At 43.6% G+C, this 12,495-nt stretch overlaps 1 protein-coding gene across 1 annotated transcript in view; it reads left to right on the top strand.

The window, feature by feature from the left end:
* Positions 1 to 12,495, top strand: part of LOC115477864 (netrin-4-like) — a 91,734-nt gene that overhangs the window by 42,237 nt on the left and 37,002 nt on the right.

Below are 12,495 nucleotides of genomic sequence, written 5' to 3'. Positions count from 1 at the left end.
AAACATTCTATACATGTTATTCCTGGAATTGTGGATTTTTCCCAAGTCCATTTAGTAGCGGTTTATGGACTTGTCCTTTAGGAAACTGTGTAACCCCCTTTTTAAACTCTGCCAAGCTAACCGCCTTCACCACGTTCTCCGGCAACGAATTCCAGAGTTTAATTATGCGTTGGGTGAAGAAACATTTTCTCCAATTTGTTTTAAATTTGCTACACTGTAGTGACATGCAAAAATGAGAAATAGTTCTGAGATTTCCATTATGCTTTTTCTTTTTTAAGGGCCCTGTTTACTAAGGTGCATTCATGTTTTTAGCGCACCTACACTTAGCGTGTGCGCTAACCATGTAGGCACCTATAGGAATACTGTAAGCACGTACACGGTTAATGCATGTTAAAAATGTTAACGCGCCTATAACGCTGCTTAGTAAACAGGACCTTACGTATCTAAACTATTTGGAAACCTTTGAAAACGAAAACTATGGATTCTGCTTTTAAACTCTCCCATTCGGAAAACAATCGAGTGATAAGAAAAACTTCTTTCAAGAATCTCGACATATCCCTTTCCAGGAAAAGAGCTTCTATTATAGGAAAACTCAGCGCATGAAAAAAACAAAACAAAAAAACATTGTCTAACAGGTTCTCAAAAGGGTCTGGGAAGATTCTCCCGTAACTGCTGTTCTCACCACATCCCATCCCGTTCTCCCAGCCATCATGCATTCTTTGTGCCTCTGGTTTTATCATTGATCCCAGCTTTGTCAGTAAATATAGCTCAAATGTTGCAATGCACTTTTGTGAACTCTCATTGTTTAGCATCTGCTGTCTCTTGTAACTCACACAAAACAGCAATATTGACATTTTTGTGGCTTCCAAGGCCCTCTTATCTAATTTGCATAGGATGATCCACCTCCAAATGGCAAGTCTGATTCAGTGGCATTGCACAACTGAGATGTAATTTCCTCTTGCTTGTTGTGCTTTCTTGTTGATTATATTTTTAACAGTTGAATTTTTTTGTGTTCCAGTACAAGGGGAAAAGAAAGGGGAAAGGTGACGGGATTTGATATACCGCCTTTCTGTGGTTACAATCAAAGTGGTTTACATATTAAATACAGGTACTTATTTTGTACCTGGGGTAATGGAGGGTTAAGTGACAAGAGAAAGTGGTAGTTTGAGCTCACCATAATCAGAACAGGGCTTTTTTTGAGGGGGTACTGAATACCGGCACCTTTTCCATTGTCTGCTAAAATTGACCCTTGGTCTCCAAGTTTTAAATGAAAGAGCTCAGGCTCTACACGCCAATTCTGCCTTGTCATAGATTCTATGACTGGTTGCAGGGGGCCTGGCTATTGTGGGGTGGGTCCCTCAGTAATCACCCCACCCCTGAAGGGTGGCCTGGCATTTGAGTACCGGCACCTTTTTTGCTAGAAAAAAATGCACTGAGAACAAATATTATATTTGCAATAGTCACGAGTTTCAGTGCATCCAAGTTATGTCATTCCTTCCTTTTCTCTATCATCCTGAGTGAAAGCATCCACTTGTTTCAAAATCTGCACGGAAAAAAAATTTGCTGTGTGTTTCATTTTGTTTTCCATTGTATTTGTCATTTATGTGGGTTTTGTACTGATTTTTTTTTTACAATGTATGTACTTTGCATGCTAAAACAGATTTCAGAAAGTCACTGAAATTCAGAGTGGAGGAGTGGCCTAGTGGTTAGGGTGGTGGACTCTGGTCCTGAGGAACTGAGTTCGATTCCCACTTCAGGCACAGGCAGCTCCTTGTGACTCTGGGCAAGTCACTTGACCCTCCATTGCCTGCCGCATTGAGCCTGCCATGAGTGGGAAAGCTCAGGGTACAAATGTAACAAAAATAAAATAGATACTATTGGAGATTCTACATGGAATGTTGCTATTCCACTAGCAACATTCCATGCAGAAGGCTGTGCAGGCTTCTGTTTCTGTGAGTAGGACATCAGACTCGCAGAAGCCTGCGCAGCCTTCTGCATGGAATGTTGCTAGTGGAATAGCAACATTCCATGTAGAATCTCCAATAGTAGCAACAGTGGAGGAGTGGCCTAGTGGTTAGGGTGGTGGACTTTGGTCCTGGGGAACTGAGTTCGATTCCCACTTCAGGCACAGGCAGCTCCTTGTGACTCTGGGCAAGTCACTTAACCCTCCATTGCCTCATGTAAGCTGTGTTGAGCCTGCCATGAGTGGGAAAGCGTGGGGTACAAATGTAACAAAAATAAAAAATGGTAGAATGCTATGCATGAATTCTGTATTGGAAATTATGCATATAGTTGCATAAGGAGGTATTGAGGGGCATAATCGAACGCGGACGCCTATCTCCATGGGCGTCTATGTCCAAAAACAGGTACGTGAAGAGGCAGGACAGACCGTATTTTCGAAAAAATGGACGTTTTTCAGCTGGGCATTTGTTTTTTTTAGCGATAGTGGAAACTAAAAACGCCCAGCTCAAAAACGTCCTAATCTAAGCCATTTGGTCGTGGGAGGGGCCACGATTTGTAGTACACTCGCCCCCCTGACATGCTAGGACACCAACTGGGCACCCTAGAGGTCAGTGCGGTGGACTAAAGACATCGCTCCCACATGCATAGCTCCCTTACCACGGGTGCTGAGCACCCAACCCCCTCCCCCAAAACCCACTACCCACAAATGTACAACACTACCATAGCTCTTAGGGGTGAAGGGGGCACCTACATGTGGGTACAGTGGGTTTTGGAGGCTTCCCATTTACCAGCACAAATGTTACAGGTAGGGGGGGATGGGCCTGGGTCCACCTGCCTGAAGTGCACTGCGGTACCCACTAAAAGTACTCCAGGGACCTGCATACACGCAGGCCTCTAGGACTTGTTGCTGCTATATAACATTGGCACACCAGTTGACACCTGAAGACTAATCTCTCCGAAAACGTCCTTTATTGGAATAAGCACGTTTACTCACAGTTAACTGCAGATCAGAGGTTGTGCCCCACTGGCAACGAGTCTCCCTGGTACTGAGATGAGCAGTAGGTCAGAGCTGGCAGAATGCTGTACAATGCCCTCTTTCAGCCACATTCAAGGTAAGAACTAAGTTCTGTAACGTGGCTAACACGTGAAAGGGATATAAAACTGGCTTACAAAAATGGCCACTACCTCATGGACTACCGGAAACAAAACAGGGCACACTCTGACCCAGTAAGCAGGGGGAAAAGCACCATGGGAGTAGAGCCTACCAACTACCAACATCACGAGCATTTGCCACAAGCTAGTGGAATCACGGAGCCCAATACCCTACACCCACCACAATGCATTGCTGATGTGACTCTGCAGTGTGAATAACGAAAAGGGTGTCACACTCACCCGAGAGCCACATCAGAACCAGGGAAAGGCTGTCAGAGGATAGAACACAATCTGCTGTCATGGAGGTGGGTACGGCATTTGAGGCTGGCATACAGGCTGGGAAAAAAGTTTGTAAAGTGGGTTTTTTTTTGGTGGGAGGGGGTTAGTGACCACTGGGGGAGTCCGGGGAGGTCATCCCCGATTCCCTCCAGTGGTCATCTGGCCATCCAGGGGGCACTTTTTGGGGACCTGTTCGTGAAAAAAAAGGGTCCAAAAAAAGTGACCCAAAATCGCGGTAAAAACGCCTTTTTTTGTTTTCGATTATCAGCTAAAGACGCCCATCTCTCCTCGGCCGATAACCACGCTCCGGTTCCGCCTTCACCACGCCTCCGACACTCCCCCCGTCAACTTTACCCGTTTCCGCGACGGACTGCAGTTGGAAACGCCCAAAATCGGCTTTCGATTATACCGATTTGGGCGCCACGGGAGAAAGACGCCCATCTCCCGATTTGGGTCGCAATATAGGCGTTTTTCTCTTTCGATTATAAGCTGGATTATGTACCAGCATTTAGGAGTGTCCTCTTACACCATGTCAATGGCTAGCGTAAATGACCTTGACTAAATGTTGCTGTTGTGTGCATAACTGACGGTATTCTAGTATCTGAGCCTGTAAATGCTGGGCATACTCCTGACCTGCCCATGCCCCTTGCTCACGAATACCCCCTTGCAAATACTTGCTATAGCTTTTGTGTGCTAAGTCAGCTTAGGTCACAAGTAAAATTCATTTTCGGTTTCCATACAAAGTTATGCACATCACACCACACCAGAGCCGTAGCGAGGGGAGCTGACACCCGGGGCGGGTCGCCGCTGCGCACCCTCCTCCTGCTGGAGCGCACCCCTCCCGGAGCGCATACCTCCCCCCCCCCCCCCCGGAGCACATACCTGCGGCGAGGGACGGGCAGGAGGGCCGATCCGCCCCGACTGCACATTGCTGGGGTGTGTCGGCTCCGCGCTGGGTCATTGCTCTATCTGTCCCGGAACAGGAAGTAACCTGCTCCGGGGCAGAGAGGGCAGTGCACCAGCGCGGAGCCGACACCCCCCACCAGCGTGCACCCGGGGCGGACCGCCCCCCCACCCTCCCTTCCTACGCCACTGCACCACACCTCTTTGTTTCGCGTTCTTTCCTATCCAAAACGACAAAAACACCTAATGAAATCTGTTTTGTGTTGCTGACGTCTTTCTGGTGCATGCTAGTTTCTTATTTCATAAACAACACATGTTAAAACCAGAAATGCAGCCAGGTTTTGTCGTCAGGGGGAGCAGACCTTTTGTAAAATAGGCGCCGGAGAGAGGCCGAAGGGACAAACCATATAGATGCCATTTCATTCAAAATCCATTTGGGGGAGCAACCACTCCCTTTGCATCCTCCCCTAGCTACATCTCTGGTTAAAACACTTTAGTGTTTGCTAAAACAGTGCTGACCCCCTCATTCTATAATCTTGCATGCCCATTTTCGCATTTAACATAGTAACGTAGTAAATGACGGCAGATAAAGACCTGAACGGTCCATCCAGTCTGCCCAACAAGATAAACTCATTTTACATGGTATGTGATACTTTATATGTATACCCGAGTTTGATTTGTCCTTGCCATTCTCTGCCCAGCACTGTTCTTGTACTAAAAGTTCTGAAGCTAACGTCGAAGCCCCTTAAATTTATACTCCAGCCCTTCCATATCTATTCAGTCATGATCAAGGCACAGACCGTAGAAGTCCGCCCTGCACCGGTTTTACTCTCCAAATACTGGTGTCGCCACCCGGTCTCCACTAAGATTCCGTGGACCCATTCCTTCTGCACAGGATTCCTTTGTGTTTATCGCACGCACATTTGAATTCCATTACCGTTTTCATCTCCACCACCTCCCGCGGGAGGTCATTCCACATATCTAGCACTACTTCCTGACATTACTCCTGAGTCTGCCCCTTCAACCTCAATTTAGGACTAGATTCTCTATATGGCGCCAAAAAAGCGTTATTCTATATGCCACACTTAGAGATCATGTGACACCTAGAGCCAGAGCAGAGGCTACTTGCTCGGCTCCTCCGTCTCCTCACCTAAATACCCACATGACGTGAGTCACCGCGTAGCGTACCACGGCAGACGGCACCCGCTCAGCTGATCTCCAGGCTCCAGCGAGTCCAGCCCACCTACCTTTCGGGCTTGCAGAGGCAGACTCGGAGTCGGCAGTCGGCACTGAAATGCAGGTCGCATCGCGGCGCAGCTCATTGTTCCATCCTATGCGGTATGACCTGACTGTATGATGTGGCTGTGCGCAGCAGCGTGCTCAGCCTCGCTTTCGCTCCGCTTGCTCGTGGCCATCAGGGCAGGCTAAAAAAAATAGCTGCATGCAGGGTTGAGTTGCTGAGCATTGAACTAGTGCGAGCCTGGCCCTGGAAACGTGGGAAAGGTTCTTCGAGAATCGAGTTCCAGTCTTGTCGGTACCGAACCGTGGTGCAACTTTACTGCCAAGCAGCTGCCAGCCCAGCCCACTAGCCCAGCACAGCAGGTAATAAAATTGTAAAAGCTTTTTTTTTTTTACATCATAATTTTAACATCATCGTGGCTCTCTCTCTCTCTGTCTGTATATATATATATAGTGCCCACCCATATTAGTTCTGGGCCCAGCCAAAATGTCAGGTCTGGCTACGCCACTGGTCTCACCATTTGTAAGAACCTGTGCTCATGGGTCTGCATAGACCTCCTTATCCACTTAAGATCTCTTTTGAATCCAAATCACCCCAACACAGCCCAAAGGTATTTCTATATTGAAACTGACTAATATTGCTTCGAGCTCATTTTGCCACAGTTATGATCCTTATGTTAGTTATTGCAGTGTGTTCCTTGAGAAACCCAACTCGATGCTTATCGATCGGTGATAGCAACACCTCTTTAATCCAATTTGCCAATAAGTTTGCATTTATTTCTACATCATTTAAAAGTATTTGGAATGGTAAAAGACAGTTGGCCTTGGATCCTTCCTTTTCTTTGGCAATATACTCTGATCAGGGTTACGTTTGAGGACCGCAACAGGTGTTCCTCTCCAGCAGCCGAGTCATTGGTGTATTCCAGATTTTAGAAGGCTGCGGCGTATAGAATGTGGCACATACTCAAAAATGAATGTAGGCAAATCGTACAGCCATGTTGGGTCACTGTGATTGCCTTTCATACCTTTGTACACTATAATATATCCTATCAACTATTTTTATTTTATTATTTTTGTTACATTTGTACCCCGCGCTTTCCCACTCATGGCAGGCTCAATGCGGCTTACATGGGGCAATGGAGGGTTAAGTGACTTGCCCAGAGTCACAAGGAGCTGCCTGTGCCTGAAGTGGGAATCGAACTCAGTTCCCCAGGACCAAAGTCCACCACCCTAACCACTAGGCGACTCCTCCACTAGCAACATTCCATGTAGAATCTCCAATAGTATCTATTTTATTTTTGTTACATTTGTACCCTGCGCTTTCCCACTCATGGCAGGCTCAATGCGGCTTACATGGGGCAATGGAGGGTTAAGTGACTTGCCCAGAGTCACAAGGAGCTGCCTGTGCCTGAAGTGGGAATCGAACTCAGTTCCCCAGGACCAAAGTCCACCACCCTAACCACTAGGCCACTCCTCCACTCATGGTGGACTCTTGAGTATTCTGTTATCTCCTGGGTCATCACCACTCACGCATGCAAGTATTGTTGTTTCTCTGCCCATAGAAATAAAAAAATCCTGTCGATTATAGGGCCTGACCTTTTCGAAGTCATTTCTAGGCCCGCAGTGGCTTTAATGAAACCACAATGACCATGCATGCTAGAAATTTACCACTAAATCAGCTGAAACTCGTAGAGTTAGAAGGCACTGTACAAACATCAGAAACTATGTTTAGCATAGCTCCAGGCAGTGTTCTCCAATAACTGTTCACGGCACATTTTTCAACAGTGCACACTGAGGCTTGTCTTGCATACCTCTCTTCTTAAGTCTGTAAAGTATTTTCACGTCTGACACACTGTATAGATTATGTACGCAAATTCTTCATCCCTTTACAAAATGAATTGGATATTTATGGCATTCTTCACTGGCATTCCTTCCCGGAAAAAAATGAACAATAAATCTCACTGGGTTTTGGCCCTCTTATTTGAGAGACCACAAAACTGACATGTTCTATTGCTCGTTTTAAGGAAACTTATTTCTTAAAGTTTTATAGGCCGATCTTGCTAGTCTATTGATGTGCCTGTTATTAATGGCTGGGTATAAACTTTCCGGCACAGGCGGAGTTTGGATCAGCCTTAAAAAAAAACATACCCAGAAGACATTCCTGGAGCAATGGACCAGAGGTTAGATCCAGAAAAAGAATCGCATGTGTAGCCCCATTTTAGACAGAATGGGTACCAGAGGTATTTTCCTTCCCCAGAAGGCTTACCATCTAAGTCCCTACCTGAGGCAGTGGGCGGTTAGTTGAGTGGCTTGCCCATGATCACAAGCAGCCATAGTGGGATTTGAACTGGGATCCTGTGGTTCTCAGCCTACTGTTCTAACTTGTCTTGAGTTAACTACCTATCTATTTATCCCAATTGACTTTGTACTACCCATCTTGTCCCCATCTATATATTTGCACTTGGTCCCCAAGCTACATAGTAAGATGTTTCATTGTATTGCAGAAACAATAGCATGATATCTATATTATTTGAATGTTCTAATGCGTGCTTATTAGGCGCTTCATTGGTATTATGCTAGCATCATATCATATCTATGTTATTTGACTGAACTTCCATTCTGTCTATTATGGTATCATTTGTATTGTTCTGACATTTATCATTTTTCTGTTATATGATTGTTTTATATTTCTGATGCTGAGTCATGTTATTCCTGGTACTAGGATTCAATCTGCAATCTGAAAGTTGACCTCATTGAATGTATTTATGGATATATTTGTTTATTTCATTATTGTTATGCTGTAAACGCAATTGTGAGTTTTATCATTGCGAGTTTTATGTTAAACTATAACTGTACAATGCCTTGGGTGAATCTCTTCACAAAGGCAGTTAATAAATCCTAGTAAATAAATAAACCACTAGATTACTCCATGTAAACTGGAAGTGCTGAAAGAGAAAGGAGGTTTGCATCTGCTGGATATTAGGACATACATATCCTTCCTATATAATAAAACACACCTCCAACATTCTGAAGCTGACTGCATGGCTGAGGCATTCCTGCTCTCTGTATCCATCTCCTGAATTGACATCACGTACTTCCGGGTTTGTCACAAGTGACCAACCACATGAGGTTTCTCGGCTTCAGAATGTTGGAGTTGCATTCTATTAAATAGGATTGGTCAGTTCCTTGAAGCACAGCCAGAGCTCTGGGTCCTGCACAGTAATGCTCAGACACCAGAGAGAGGGGGGGGGGGGGGCATCTCTGTCACACACACACACTCTCTCTCACACACACTCTCTCACTCTCACACACTGTCTCTCACACACTCTATGTCTCACACTGTATCACATTCACTCTCTATGTGTCACACAGTCACTCACACACTCTCTTGGTCTCATACACTCAGTCTCACAGAGAGTGTGTCTCACACACACTCTCTCTCTCTCTCTCTCTCTCGCACACACTGTATCTGTGTGAAACATACTCTCTCTCTCTCTCTCACCCTGTCTCACATACGCAATTGCACACGCTCTCATTCTCACACATACTCTCTCTCTCTCACAGACACACTCACACCCAGACTCACTCTCACACACACTCTCTCTCTCTCTCTCACAGACACACTTGCACCCAGACTCACTCTCTCTGTCACACATAGTCACTGTCACACATACACACTCCGAGGAAAACCTTGCTAGCGCCCGTTTCATTTGTGTCAGAAACGGGCCTTTTTTACTAGTGGATATATGTCTTGCAAGCACAGTACTGGCTAAGTGCACTATAATCTGGTCTTAATGCATTGTAACACAGGATTTTATCATGCACTAAGCCTAGATTTTTTTTCCATATTTTTATTAAAGGTTTTTCAAAACACAAGACAGAAAAGTAAACACAAAAGCAAACAAAAACAACACTCCATGGTAAATAAGCGTAAATAAAGACAGAACAATATGATCATCATTCCATGACAATACCTTTAGACAAAGATCCTGGATACATAAGGTCAAGTATTGCTATTTGGTTCCTGACAAAAGAAGTCTAAGCAAGCCCAAGTCCTTAAGACAGACTTAACTCTACGAAGTCTATGGGCCAGAATTGTTTCATATTTTCTTATCACACAAACGTAACTCCACCATTCGTTATAATTTAGATGCACATTATTTTTCCAATTTGAAACAATTAAGTGCAGAGCAACTGCTAACAGTATATTGAACAACTTCTTATCTAACTCTAGAAGAGAGATATTAGGACAAGAGGCTCGCAGAATCACAACCTCTTAAGAGATTTCATGAAGCATCTTTTGGGAGCGTTCCCTCTATTTTTAAATACAGGTTTGCATTAATGTAACCATTAGCACGTGGTACCTGCAGGACGTTAACACAGGACTGCTTACTACCTCCTATTTAGGATAGCCAGTGTGTACTAAATATAACAGGCTAACACTTCCATTTCCACTCTCCACACGTGCCACACCATCTCAGAGAAAAATTCAATAATGCATGGTTTAACGCGCGGCAATAAGCAAACTATCGCATAACCCCTTAATGCATTGGTGCTGAAAAAATTAAGCGCTATGCGCTATTCTATAAAGAGAATACGCTCTTTATAGAATAGCATTTGGCGCAGATCCATTGCATAATGAGCTAATTAGCACCAATAATTGGCTTTTAACAAGCAATTATTGGCTGTAATTTGATTTAATTAGCACTTTTGCATGTAAATATAGGCATGACTAAAAAAAAAGGGATGCAGAAACGAGGGGTCATTGGCGGAACAGGGGCGTTTCTAGCATTTATGTACGTTGTTATAGAATAACGAGGATATATACCTAAAGTTTTTCCTACACGAGCACACAGCTGTGGAATGCTTTGCCATTTGACGTGAAAACATTGTGCGACTTGATCAACTTTCGGAAATCACTGAAGACTTATCTTCTTCGACAAGGCATACCACAATGAACCATCATAGGAACTGTAACGCATCACCGCTTACCTGATATTCCGAATGTGATCTCTCTATACCTGATTGCTTAATTCTATTATGTTATCCATGCTCTTTATGTAATACCAATTGTATCTTTTACTCTGGAATGGCGATTGCCATGACGGAACATTGTAAGCCACATTGAGCTGCAAATAGGTGGGAAAATGTGGGATACAATTATGCAACAAATAAATAAATAAAGTTAGGTGTGATCCCTGGGCATAATTGCTATTCTATAAACCACACCTAACTTTAAGTGCAGCTTATAGAATAGCACTTTTTTCTGTGTAAATTGTTTTCAGCACCATATATAGAACCCAGGGGTAAGCATTTAATGCACTTTAGATCTCATTTTCTTTCCTTTTACTAATCAAATCTATTTGGCCCAATATTCAAACACACTTATCTAGATAGCAGCAAGTGGTGTCCAGACAGGTGCCGCTGGACGGGGCCCTATGTTAGAAACCGCCACGGTAATACTGAATATCTGATATTTTATCTAAATGCCTCAGTTGGTATTGCATAATTGGTTAAACACGATTCCAAAGTGCCACACCACTCCGTGTAAAATTGCACTGGCTTCCGATCAGAGAACGCATCACCTTCAAAACCTGCACCCTGGTCCACAAGATCAGCTATGGTGAAGTCCCAGGTTACATGACTGACCTGATTGATCTCCCAACTAGAAATAGAACCAGTTCGTCACGGACTTACCTGAATGTCCACTACCCAAATTGCAAAGGACTTAAAAACAAAACAACCTATGCGTCCAACTTTTCCTACATAAGTACACGATTGTGGAATGCACTGCCACAAGCTGTAAAAACAGTCTACAACCATCTACAATTCAGAAAATCACTAAAGACCCACCTGTTCAGAAAGGTGTACCCTAACGACCCAACATAAATGTCTCAACCCTGCAACATATCAACACCAAAGATCGTATTGGACATTATCTTACCCCTCCTATCCTCCACCCCCCTAAGTGGCCTGAATCTTGTCTACCCTATTCCATCCTAACATCTAATTGTATTTGTTCCCTACCGGACTTGGCAATTGCCTTTACGGTACTATGTAAGCCACATTGAGCCTGCAAATAGGTGGGAAAATGTGGGATACAAATGTAATAAATAAATAATTGACCGGATTGTGTTAATGTCATCGACGTAGTTCATTCACCACAACTTTTATTTTTATTACAATTTTTATTTCGCTATTATCCATAGCAGATTAGAAACAAACGTATATAATAAAAACATGTAACACACAATATAAAACTATAAAGACACAACAATACAGCTGGATTTGCCATCAGTCTTATAGTCAGAACCACATAATTCAAAAGTCTGCTTGCATTAATAAATGCCGTTTCAATAGGTTTTTTTTAAATACTGTCAAATCCCTGTGTATTCTGAGAGCGGCTGGTATCTTATTCCATTCTGTGGGTTCAGCGATGAAAAAAAAACCCTCCTCCTCCTTGTATACTGAAGTCAAAAATCAGGCACTTCCAGTAAACAGGAGTCTCAGACCGGTGAGTCTGTCTAGGCCTGTACCAGATATTGTGATGACTCCGGGTAATTGGAAATGTGTATTGTAACCACACTACTAACTGTGTTAACTTTAAAAGTAATATAAAAACAGAAACATATTTCCTCTAGAACAGACTATGTTAATATTCAGCACAATTTAAAGACTTATCTTTTCACCACGGCATTTTCTAGTGCAATTAAATTGACAGTAGGTATGATTAGTCTCTGGTTTGATTGTTTTCTGTCCTTTAAATTTTATGGCGTTCCTTTCCTGCCATTAATTTTTTGGTTTTATATTGTAAATCACTTTGACTTGTACGATAAAAAAAAGTGATTCATCTAATACTAATAAACATGAAACATGGAACACACCTTTTACTGTATTTTCCTCTGGTAATAACTGGGTATTTCTGCCAGTATAACAAGTATGCATCTCTTCCCTTTTTAG

The sequence above is a fragment of the Microcaecilia unicolor genome, chromosome 9 (assembly GCF_901765095.1).
Source record: "Microcaecilia unicolor chromosome 9, aMicUni1.1, whole genome shotgun sequence".
Lineage (NCBI taxonomy): Eukaryota > Metazoa > Chordata > Amphibia > Gymnophiona > Siphonopidae > Microcaecilia > Microcaecilia unicolor.
Note: the sequence above shows the minus strand (reverse complement) of the source record. Positions and strands in the feature narration are given on the sequence as shown.